The sequence below is a fragment of the Eublepharis macularius genome, chromosome 7, assembly GCF_028583425.1.
Source record: "Eublepharis macularius isolate TG4126 chromosome 7, MPM_Emac_v1.0, whole genome shotgun sequence".
Classification (NCBI taxonomy): domain Eukaryota; kingdom Metazoa; phylum Chordata; class Lepidosauria; order Squamata; family Eublepharidae; genus Eublepharis; species Eublepharis macularius.
The window spans coordinates 106,779,535-106,792,936 of NC_072796.1; positions in this window are offsets into that span (position 1 = coordinate 106,779,535).

A 13,402-nucleotide genomic window follows, 5' to 3' on the forward strand; every position below is an offset into this window, starting at 1 on the left:
CAAATATAAAGTGACTAAGTGTTAAAGTGCTTATTGCAGGAAATACAATGAATCTCTCCAGAGTATCATTATACAGATCACATTGCACTCCCAACAATTCAGTCCACAAATATACAAAGAGTCACTCCGGGAGGAAAAATCCAACAGGTAAGTCTCTTAATGCTGCAAGTATTCTTATTGTTCCTTCATGGTTTCTTTTTATGCAGATGCTCTGATGGACAATGACCAAAGGATCCCAAGCCCAAGTAACAGCAGAGGCTGACTCATTCTCATTGGCTAAACTGTGGTAATGTACATGCTTGATGACCAGTGACTGATATACCCAAGCTCTAGAGAGAAGCAAGACTTTAATAGCTGTTTGGCAGGCATAGATCCAACAGGCAGAGCTCTTTTCTCTGCCATTATACCTCCATGTGAGAGAGTTAGGTGTTTTGCAAGATGTGAATTGTTTTGAAACCCTGAGAGGAGGTTCATTTTGCAGCATCTCCATTTTCAAAATGCATCAACCCTCCACTGGATTAGCAAGCCTTTAGCCAGTGGGTGGGGCTGGGGACCCATAAATGTGGGGCTGCAATAGTAGCATCTGGACTGTTTTCCTTCTTTATTTTTTAAGGATGGCAAGAAGCAAAAGGAGAAGAGGCTTCCTGTACCTTTCATAGTTAGATAGAAAATGGCATTTCAGCTTTTCTCTTTTATAGTGAGCTACCAAAATGTCATATCCTATGCAATTGTTACAGATGCAAAAATTTTCCCTTACATCTAGTCATCCTAGAGCGAAAATCAAAAAGATGCATGTCTGGTTAAAAGATCAAAAGAGAGTCCCATTTTGTAGGTTAGAGGCTGAAGGCTGCCAGATATTGTATCTGGTCATCTCTTGTAATACTAATACACAAATATCTTCAAGAGTCGGGTTGCCATGGTTTTCCTTCAAATGCAATAGAGGACAAGGTAACTATCCTTGTGTGTCTTTAATAACAGCTTGAAGGAAAGAAATTCCATCAATGCAATTCAAAACAGAGTTACACCCTTTTAAAGGCAATAGGCATGGAAGACTTTAATTCAGTTTAGGATTGCAGTGAAAGTGGAGGAATAATTTCCCCATCATTTTATTTCTGTGCAAAGGAAAGTTCAGCCTGCATAATTTATGCCCATCAGGCTGCTGCTAAAGGAGAGTAAAAAGGACACCAACCTTCCACAACTAGGGAAAGAAATACTTCACTATTCAAACAAAAAGACCTATAAAGAAGATAAGCAATGAAGTCCCCTATGCATGGTTTGTTCATTAATTTATTTACAGAATGTTCTGGTTTTTCATCGGAAAACGTCAAATCACTGTACAGAATGAAATTATTTTTAAAGACTTAAAATTTCAAAAACCAATTAAAACAGTGTTTGAAAAATGTATTAACATAGCATAGCTAACACAAAAACAGGTAAGAGGGGAGATCAACAGAATCAAGTGATTACAGGCTCACTTCCCAAAGGCCATGAAATAGATGTGTGCTTACCAAACTGCAGAAGTCCAGTACAGACAATGCCAAGCCCAGGAAAGGGAACTGTAAAGTTCCAGGGCCATTACAGAGAAAGTCCTGTTCCTTGGCTAATCCTGTCTCTGAATGAGTTGGCATCTGATTCTACAAGATGTTCTGAAAGTATACACAGTCCGCATTAAAGCTACTGAGAAATCTTAGAAAACCCATAGGATTATTGTACTCTGTCTCTCTCTTGATATCGGTCACTCACCAAGATGACTGATGTAGAGCAGAACCACAAGTGTAGGCAGCTTGGCAGAATGTTGGACAAGTGACAGTTGAAAAGTCCATTGGACAGCAGTCAGAGAGCGAAGCTGCGAGACCAGGATGCCTACATTTCCCATCAAAACTTGAGGGAAGCAGACAAGTGTCCAATCTGTGCCTTTTGTCACTTGTGGTTCTGCTCGTAGTCTCTGTTCTAACACTGAAATCCAGCCTGCAGTGGATCTAGATAATCAGCTTCATTCCAAAGTGTCTGGAGTTTTGGATTCCAGAGCATTAGCTTCTCAATCATCTTGCTCAAACAGATTGGAATCTGCACAACAGAGTACCTGCAAAAAAATACAAAAGGCATGCTGAAAAGTCTCCATGAATAAAATTAGTGGAAGGTAGCATGAAAACAATAGATCTACATTTTATCTGAATGTGTTATTCATTTACAAAACATTAGCCTGATGTTCCAATAGAAAGGAATGATGAAATAACTTGCATAGGCAAATGTTGGCTATTGCAGGTGCAAGCAGCAGATCTCAGGATTCCCCTCAAGTCTGTGTGCTGGACCTTTCAATCAGATTAGGATGGATGACTGATCAAGTAAGAGAAGTTGGGGAAGACCATACGCCAGCTTGACACACACTGCCATCTAGAGGCAAGATATCAAGGCAGACTCTCCATATAAATGATGAATGGGCTCAAGAGGCCTTCTCCAATTCCGACTAGTATCTCAAAGACAAAAGGAATGTATGGCATACATTGTTAATAAGAACACTTAACAAAATCCATTTGGTTTGTCATTCATAGCCTTTGTTTGTTGGTAACTATATAAATATGCTGAAACATGTGAATCTCTTCTATAACATCCATTATATTCTGCCAGTTCCCCCAATATGGTCACATTTTAGAGTGACCAATAATGTGATCCCTGAGGGAGTTCTACAGATAGCAGGTGTTTGATTGTCAGTGGTTCCCACTCCTCTTGACAAAACCAGTCCACCACTCTCAGAGTCTCTCTGAACAAGACATCTGACACATGAAGAACACGTGTCAGGAGATGCAATGGTAGCCAGGATGGGTAGGTTAAAAAGACAGAGATGGCAGCAGAGCAAAGGCTTTGCTATACACTGGAGCTGCGTTAAGGGGCTGTGAAATGCCAGAAGGGAAACTTCAGCCCATTAAAATCTCTCCAGGTCCAAGCCCAACTGTGGAAGGCAGCTCCAGCCCATTTCCAAACAGTTTTGGACTGGAGAGGTGAAATTGACAGAGCCTTTGGGGAGGCGAAGATGAAATTGACAAACCCTCTGAGGAGCTATCTTGGCTGTGGCTCTGTCTTTTTAAACTACACTTCCTAGCTAACATTGCGTCTCCCTATACTAGATGAACAGGCTCTAAGGCATCTCGTGTAGAGAGACTCTCAGACTGGCTTTCCTGGATCCCACCACCAGCAACTCTTAAAGAGAGTTTCAGACCTGAAAGAGAAGGGAAATTCTGACACTTTCCCCTTCAGCAGAAGCCAGTTTCAGGTAAGAAAGCCCAGTATACAGATGTTGAGTGTTTGGGGGGTGGTTGGCAGGGCACCCAGACCTGGAGAACTCAGGCAAGCCCAATCTCATCAGATCTTGGAAGCTAAGCAGTGTTGGCCTTAGTTAATAATTGGATGGGAGGCCACCAAGGAAGACCAGAGATGCTATGCAGAGGCATCGATGGCAAGCTACCTGTCAGTCTCTTGCCTTGAAAACACCAGCATTGCCAAAAGTCCGCTACAACTTGATGGCACTTTCCACCATCAATGGTCTGGAGAAGTTTAAGAAAAGTATGCCGTTTCTTTTTTTTTTTTAATAAAATTTTTATTAGTGAGTGGTAAAACAAAGAAAATTTTACAAATTTGACACAAATAATCCCATTTTACCCCTTGCTCTATCCCCCACCCTTTTCCTCCCCCCTCCCTATTGACTTCCAACAGCTTTCCAACCCCTAATCCTCCTTATTACTTAAATCTATTTCATTTATATTTCCCTACCAATTTTAATTCGTAATATCTCTTATTCTAAGCACATTCTTAATTTTTACATAACCTCTATCAAACCTACTATCAATATAGTATATCTCAAATCAATATAACATACTAATATAATATAATATATAGCAAGGATCACCCTATCTCTTACTTTAAACTTTTTCTATTTCTTTTCTTTTAAGCATATACTCCATCAAATACACTATCAATATAGTATATATCACAATAATATATTATATATATGTTGTATGCTATGCCACCAGTGTAGCATAGCACACATCACCACACAACACAACCACATATTATGTTATAATGTAGAGTCTGATCTACAAACCCATTATTTTATGTCATATATCATATATAGTATACCTCATTGAGATATCTGTTTACCCCTTCTCATTATCCCATATACTCAATATAAAATCCCCTTAAATATTATATTAGCTTAGATTATAATTACATTCCCCCAAAATGGTAAGATCCCTTCTCTCTTCTCATTGCAACACTATTCTTTAAAAATTTTCAAACTGCCACAGTTCTCCTTTTACATCCCACTTTTTTCCCAAAAATTGTTTCAGTTTCCCCCAATCAACAATATATTGTCCTAGGTCAAGATCTTTAAGTTTCCTTGTCATTTTGTCCATTTCTGCCATGTACAGCAATTTGTAAATCCAGTCTTCTACGGTTGGTATTTCTTGTGTCTTCCATTTCTGCGCATACAAAAGTCTTGCCACTGCTGTCATGTAAAATAACAATGTTCTGTGCTGCATTGGAACTGTCTCCATTCCCAAGTTCAGTAGCAACAGTTCTGGGTTCTTATTTATTTGTATTTGTAAAATCTCTTTTATTACTTCAATTATTTCTCCCCAGTACTGTTTAGCTACTTCACATGTCCACCACATATGATATAATGATCCTTCATGCTTTTTACATTTCCAGCACTTGTCTGACATGTTGGTATTTCCTAGCGCAATTTTCTTTGGTGTTAAATACCATCTGTAAATCATTTTATACACATTCTCTTTAATGTTCGTACAAGTTGAAATCTTCACTGTATTTTTCCATAGGTATTCCCATGCTTCCATTGTTATTTCTTTGTGAAAATTTATTGCCCACTTCACCATCTGGACTTTTACTGTTTCATCCACCGTAAACCATTTTAAAAGTAATTTGTAAATCTTGGATATTTCTTTCTTGCCTTCCTGTAATAACACTTCCTCTAACTCCGAATTTTCCAATCTTATTCCTCCTCTCTGGCAGTCCACATTATAAAGGTCTCTAATCTGTCTGTACTGGAACCATCCATAACAAGGAGACAATTCTTCTTCTGTCTTTATTCTCAGTTTTGAATATTGTATTTGTGTAATCTCCTTGTAAGTTAGACATTGCTGTTCATTGTCGACAGTTCTCGGATCTATTACTTCATACGGAACCACCCATGAAGGAATTCCATCTTCCATATACAACTTGTATTTTTTCCAGACGGTGAAGAGGCTTCTCCGAATGTAGTGATGCAAAAACAAAGAGTCCGCTTTTACTTTGTAATACCACATGTATGCATGCCATCCAAATATTTTTTTGTGTCCCTCCAGGGCCAGTAACTTACGGTTTTTTAAAGTTATCCAGTCTTTCAACCATACAAGACATACTGCCTCATGATACAGTCTTATGTTGGGCAGTTGCAAGCCACCTCTTTCCTTCGCATCTTGTAAGACCTTCATTTTCACTCGTGGTTTCTTGCCTGCCCACACAAAGTCTGAAATTTTCCTTTGCCATTTGTCAAATTGTTTGGAGTCTCGGATAATTGGTATAGTTTGCAACAAGAACATCACACGTGGTAGAACATTCATTTTTACTGCTGCAATTCTTCCCAGCCATGATAAATTCAGTTTGTTCCATTTTATTAAATCTCTCTCTATTTGTATCCACAATTTCTCGTAATTGTTTTTAAACAAATCTATGTTTTTCACAGTCAGTTCAATGCCAAGATATTTTACTTTATTAGTCACCTCACAGTCTGTTATCTCCATTAGCTCTTGCTGCTTCTGTTTAGTCATATTCTTACATAAGATCTTTGACTTCTTTTTGTTCACATAAAATCCAGCCAGATCTCCAAACTCTTTTATTTTCTCTATTATCTTTGGTATATTTTCAATTGGATCCTCTACTATTAACATTATGTCATCCGCAAAAGCTCTGACCTTGTAAGAAAACTCTTTTATTTTCATACCTCGGATTGTATCGTCTTCACGTATTTGAATCATCAATATTTCCAAAATCAAAATGAACAACAATGGAGACAACGGGCATCCCTGTCTAGTTCCTTTACTAATTTTCAATTTTTTTGTCAAATCCTCATTCACAATGATTGCTGCACTCTGGTCTCTATAAATTTCCTTAACCGCTTCTATGAACTTTTCTCCCATTTGCAGCTTTTCCATGGTGGCAAACATAAAGTCCCAGTTCAGATTGTCAAATGCTTTTTCCGCGTCTACGAAGAAAAAACCAACCTCTTTGTCACAGTGCTTGTCATAGTATTCAATAGCATTTATTACTGTCCTCAAATTGTCTTTAATTTGTCTGTTAGGTAAAAATCCCGCCTGTTCTTCAGCAATGAATTCCGACAAAAGTATGCCATTTCTAAAGTTTGCCTGATTCAGTGGTCTCGCAGATGGATGGAAAGATGAAAATTGAGGGAGAAATAGTGGATGGGGTAAGGAGGACCAAAATTCTTCATCCCTTTCTTCCTATTATAATGGAACTTTAGGTGGTAACTGGTAAGCAACATTCAATCCCTTTAATTATATACTTAAAAGTAGATCAAGATGTAAGAACAGAAGAATGGAGTTTGGACCAAAGGACAGCCCAAAAGCATACTGGGAAGGAAAGAAAGTGGTAGGCAGGAGCAAACTATCACTGTTCTGTTGGAATATAGGCTGCAAGGTTTGACATTCAGTCATTATGGGGTTAATGTGTTTACCCAGTGTACTCCCTGATTGTATTGACCTGGAAGGAAACCTGCTAGAGAGGCAAGTTTGGCAAAGCACCCCATAGTTTACACACTGATGGTGGTGGAGTATATTGCAATGCAGAATTCAAAAGATTTTTGGAACTTGAAGGCATTGAGCATGAAGTGACTATACCCCAATCACCACAACAAAATAGATGCTCTGAGAAATTGAACAGGACTATACAGGATATGTGCAGGTCTATGCCTATACATTCTGGAATGCCAAATGGATTATGGGCTGATGATGTGAACACTGCTGCTTATCTACATAACAGAGTACCTTCAATGGTGACGGGCATCACTCCATTTGAAGCTTGGTTTGGCAAGAAACCAGCTCTAAAGCACATCAAAGCTTTTGGTTCCAAAGCCTATACCCACATACCAAAGGAGAAAAGAGGAAAGCTAGATCCTCAAGCTGACGTTGGACTAATTGTGTGATATCTTGTTGGTGGAAAAGGATACAGAATTTTCAATCCTGAAGAACACAGAGTGAGGGAATGCAATGTCGTATATGTGGATGAGAACCATTTGCCACAGGGACAACTGATCCAAAGGATGCCGAGACTGTTCCTCAAGAATTGGTTGTTTGGTTACCTGCAGAGACACCTGGGGTAGCGGCAAGTCCACTTTCTCAAGAGACTACTCAAACAGAAGAGGAAGCAGAGAGTGGACCAGAGGAGACAGAACCCGCAACCACTGTGAAATGATCAAAAAGAAGCAATAAAGGAAACTCACCAAAGAAATATGGATTTTGTGGAACTGTACAACTTATAAAAAAACCAAGGATCTGGACTAGATAGATAGATAGATAGATAGATAGATAGATAGATAGATAGATAGATAGATAGATAGATAGATAGATAGATAGATAGATAGATAGATAGATAGATAGATAGATAGATAGATAGATAGATAGATAGATAGATAGATAGATAGATAGATGAGTGAGTGAGTGAGTGAGTGAGTGAGTGAGTGAGTGAGTGAGTGAGTGAGTGAGTGAGTGAGTGAGTGAGTGAGTGAGTGAGTGAGTGAGTGAGTGAGTGAGTGAGTGAGTGAGTGAGTGAGTGAGTGAGTGAGTGAGTCTATATTTGTGTGCATGCATGTGATTTTTGTTTTCTTGTTTTAGGTGGATGGCCATGTTGGTCCACAGTGGAACAGCAGGATTTGAGCCCGGTGGCACTGTAGACACCAACAAGATTTTCAGAGTGTAGGCTTTCGAGAGTCAGAGCTCCCTTCTTCAGACACAAGTAGGATCCCTGAGCCTATATATCCCAGCTAAAGGAGGGTAGGGTGTTACAAGGGAGGGCATCAGGATATAAAGGTACATTGCAGCTTGATTAGGTGAGAAGGGTGTAGCAAAGGAAGATGTCAGGATGTAAAGGTACAATGCAACATGATAGAAATTAGCATCTGTAGTGAGATAGGAATCCTGAATCCTAAGCCTCTGTTCAGCCCCGGGGGGGGGGAGGTGTTCCATTGTTCCAAACTCATGTTTTGCATGAAGAAGGTCCCAAATTCTATCCCCAGCAAAACCACTTCAATGAATCTAGTAGTAGTAGATGATGAGAAAGACCTCTGCCTGAGACCCTGAAGAGCTGCTTCCTGTTAGAGTAGACAATGCTGACCTTGATAGACCAATGGTTTGACTCCGTATAAATCAGCTTCATGTATGTGTGTTTGAAGCTGTGAAAGGGGCACTGGAAAGGGTTAAAACTTATGACCCAGTGCAATAGCGTTGCTCCAAACAAAGGTCTCCCACAGGTGTTAGATGTAGAGATGGGTACGATCCGCATTATGATCGAAAAAAACCCATGATAATGGCGATCGCGCGATCGTGACCCAGCAGATCGTGATCGTCCACGGCCAAGGATCCAGCGATCGGGAGAGGCCTGGATCGTTGTGTTCGGGCTCGGATCGGGGATCCAGACACTCTATTCTATTCCCCTGGCAACGGAGCCAGGGGAAAGCCTGAGCTCTGTTTGCCCTTCTTCTGTCGCCCTGGAAACCCAAATGGAAGCCCAGCTTTCCTTGATCAGCAGGCCTTCCTTCCAACCACGGAGCAGCAAAGTAGTCACAAGTTGGGAGAAGACACCCAGGGGAGGGCGAGGGAAGGGGGTGTTCTGTAGCCATGGGCACTCCAATCTCATCCCTGCAAACCCTGATAGGCAGCTCTGACGGCCAAACACAGACCTCCTGTGTTGCTGAATGGAACCTGAGGGGAGGCGGCCCGTCGCCGCCTCCCCGTGCCTGCCAGGCCCGGCTGCCGCTGCCAGCACCCACCATTCATGTATTGCTGGGAATACCCGCGCGCTCCAGTTTGGCCTGGCGGGCGGGCACATGGGGGGTGCCACTGGCAAGCAGCCAGACCCCCCGCCCCCTGAGGGGAGGCGGCTCGTTGCCGTCTCTCCGTGCCCGCCAGGCCTGGCGGCCGCCGTCAATCACTACGTTCCTTTCTCGCCTGGAATACCAGCGTGCTCCACTTCGGCCTGGTGGGCGGGCACATGGGGGGTGCCACTGGTGAGCGGCCAGACCCCCCGCCCCCTGAGGGGACGCAGCTCGTCTCCGTCTCCCCGTGCCCACCGTGCCTGGCGGCCGCCGCCACCACCCACCATTCATGTATTGCTGGGAATACCAGCACGCTCCAGTTCGGCCTGGAGGGCGGGCACATGGGGGGTGCTGCCAGTGAGCAGCCAGACCCCCCCGCCCCCTGAGGGGAGGTGGCTCGTTGCCGTCTCTCCGTGCCCGCCAGGCCTGGTGGCCGCCATCATATACCACATTCCTTTCTCGCCTGGAATACCAGCGTGCTCCACTTTGGCCTGGCGGGTGGGCACAAGGGGGTGCTGCTGGCGATCGGCCAGACCCCCCCGCCCCCTGAGGGGAAGTAGCTCGTCACCATCTCCCTGTGCCTGCCGGGCCCGGTGGCCGCTGCCAGCACCCACCATTCATGTATCGCTGGGAATACCAGTGCGCTCCACTTCAGCCTGGCAGGCGGGCACATTGGGGGTGCCACTGGTGAGCGGCCAGACCCCCCACCCCCTGAGGGGAGGCGGCTTTCCGCTGCCTCCCCGTGCTTGCCAGGCCTGGCGGCCGCCACCAACACCCACCTTCCTTTCTTGCCTGGAATACCAGCATGCTCCAGTTTGGCCTGGCAGGCGGGCACATGGGGGTGCCTCCGGTGAGCAGCCAGACCCCCCCACCCCCTGGGGGGAGGCAGCTCGTTGCCATCCCCTGTGCCCGCCAGGCCCGGCAGCCGCCCCCACCACACACCTTCCCACATAGCTGGGAATAGCAGCGCGACCCGCTTTGGCCTCCACAATCCACAATCCACGGATCGGGAACGGGAGATGCTTGGTGTGGATCGTTAATTTGGGGCCGGCGCCAATCCACAATCAGCTGGATCATTAATTTTTTTTGGATTGTGCCCATCTCTAGTTAGATGTCAATGAAAAATGCACTAGAAATCTACATACTGATCTGTCGGCCTCTTGTCTAGTTTGGCCCTTACAAATTACAACCAGGATTTAAAAATTATCTGTGTGTGAGAATAATCTTTAGAAGAGTGGGAATTATTATAGAGAGTCTGAGAAATTTAACCTTTTATTATCCCATTGTATAACAGTATCATTTCATTAAAACAATATTGAGCTGCAAGTATTGAGACAGTATATTTTTGCAGATAGTTCATCTTCTGTGAAAAGCACACCATCTTTTAGTGCATCGTGAAACTGACCAATGCCTCTACTTTCCCATTCCTTCAATGAGGGGGCCATGGCTCAGTAGCAGAGCATCTCTTCAGCCTGCAGAAGTTCCCAGATTCAGTCCTCACATCTCCAGGTAGTAGGTGATGTGAAAGGCTTGGAAATCACTGCAGGTCTAAGTAGACGATGGACCAAGGGTCTGACTAAGTATAAGACAACTTCACGTGTTCATGTGTTCATCTCTGCCTACCAGGAATAAAGAGACATTGGCCGTTTTCACATGCACCCCGGGAGATCATACAAACTCATGGCATGAAGCGTCTTCCTAGCACGATCTCCCGGCACGATCCCCTTTAGGGACTCAATGACATCAGAAAAAGCTCCATTAAACAAGATCATGCTGGGAAATTGTGCTAGGAAGATGCTTTTATCCTGTGAATTTCTCACGACCTTCCGGGCGTGTGGCCATGTGAAAATGGCCTCTTGTGCAGCCAATTTTTCTAGCAAAACTAAGGTGTCTGTGTTATCCTCAGTTATGCTATTGTGAATTATCACTCTACTTACCTTGATTGCACTGGAATTTTACATCATAATATCACACTACACTTCTTGCATTTTGTAGTCTTTGGATCCTGTTGTTTACAGTTTTTCCCACCATGATCATTTGTATATATGTCTGCCAAGCAAATTCCACCTGATGCATCTGATGCAGTGGGCACTAGCCCATGAAGGCTTGTGCTACATTAAACATTGGCTAGCCTTTAAGGTGCTATAAGTCTTCCTGTTTTTGCCGCAACAGACTAACACAGCTATCCCCATGGATGTCCAAATTGCCTGTGAAATTTCCCACCCATATTCCCCCCAGAGTCTTAAGATATATCTTAAAAAGGAAGAAGTAGAGTTCTAGAGTGGGTTTTTTTAGCTTCAACATATTCTCCATTGAGTTTCTTTGTGAGCACATCTGTTCTCAATCTCACTGATATTTATCTGACAGTGTGCCACTAAATAGCCATACATTTAGTTGACACACAGTATAATTAAAAAATGAAATTGGGGTAGAGCTAACCTTTTTTTTTTCTCTGCTTGCTTTTGAATCAAGGTCTTTTACCAAGGCAAATGAAGTGATTAAATGTAGTTTGCCAGGATTTCAAACCCTTTCAGAGCACTGCTTGAAAGAAGAATAGAAGCTTTGGGAGAGCTGTCATTTTCATTTCATTTATCCTCTCCTAATCATAAAAAATGTTTAATTTCTCCCATTGCTGAAAATCTCTGTTAATCTTGTCAATTACAGTTAGATGATTAAACTTCACTACATCAGTGGTGTCAAAAGTGAGACCAACTTTTAAATTTTCTCTTCCATCTTGGAACCAAATCATGGGGGGAAATTCTATTTAAAAATTCTTCTTAACCTGAAATGGGACACGTATAGCTATAATTTCCAGTTGGTTATAACAGCTTCAAATAGGAAATCAACCCAAGACCACCTTTTTGTATCCTGCGGCAACTTAAAGCAATGGTGAATTTATATAGGACAGTGCAGTTGACAAAACATCCTGTTTTGTCCTGAATGTTGTATACGGTGATGCTTGTAAAATTCCAAGGGGGGGGGGGTGGTCTCAGGCCACAGATCCAAGCAGGCAGCCTCTGTCAACGTTCTGCTCATTCCAGCAGTCCATAAACACTACAAGGTCAGTAAACTGAGATCTGAATTTCAAGGCTGAAGGGCCAGTGCTACCTAAACAGCTATGTAGACTGCTATAGCAGCATCGCTCAGCCATCTGAATATAGTGTAAGGAGGCAACCATCAGGCAAAGCCCTTGACCTGTCTGTCTCTTGGCCTTCCAGGGTGACTGGTTGGCCACAAGTCTGATCCAGCAGGGCCATCTTCTTTCCTCCTAACCTAGCCTTTTTTCACACCTGCTTTGTACTTGATCTTTTCCTCATTTGCCTATATATATATATATATGCCTTTATTCCTTTGGAAGTTGTTGCTCCTTGGACTTGACCCTTGTCTGGAGTATGGGAAGCCTTCTCTCGTCTCAACTTCTCTGCTGATGAAAAGAAGTAGAGAGGGCACCTTTTTGACAGCCATAAGAGGCTCTGACAGTGACTGCGCTGGAGATCATATGAGGACAAAGTCCAGGCAGAATGGAGACTGAAATGATGAGTGCAATTAGACAAGATCAAGTGAAAATTTTGATCGGATTCAGCACACTATCTTTACCTCTGGATCCCACTGGACTCTGTGCTTGGCACCATAAAATTGGCAGCCAGAATCATTGCACTTAAGCCCAGTAATACTACCAATCAAGATACTGGATTTATATGTATTTTTTCCTCTGTGGATAAATTTGATGTATTTTGACATATTTTTTCCTCTGTATATGCAAAACACTCATGGCTTTAGAGGGATTAACAAGCAGAAAAATGGAACTTCTGATCTAGCTTCTGGAATATGAATCTTTCCTGTTTTGCATTGCCCTGTTTGTGTATTTATGTCTATGCCATTTGTAGCCCCCAGGATCATCACAAAATGAGGACTCCTATTTTGATCCCCATCTTTTCTCAGCGTGGGCCTAGAGATAAAAAATGGAGTCTGCATCAAATGGATATCAGTGAGTCAAGACATTGGGATAATAGAATTCATGGCGACCAGTCCATCAATCATGCAAAGCCCATCCTAGGAGAAATTAAACTGGAGGGCCATCTCCCCAAGGACTTTGGAGCCTCCCCTCTAAGCAATTTGACCTGAATTAATGACCCAGATTTCCAAAACAATAAGCAACGGACTGATTTCAGCCAGTCCCCCATCTATATTTTAATGATTTAGCAGGAACATTCCTACCCTTCTCTAATCCTACCAATAAGCCAGTCGTGAGTCTATCTCCCTTAACTTCTTCAAGGAAGCATATTTTATTTTGCTTTATTA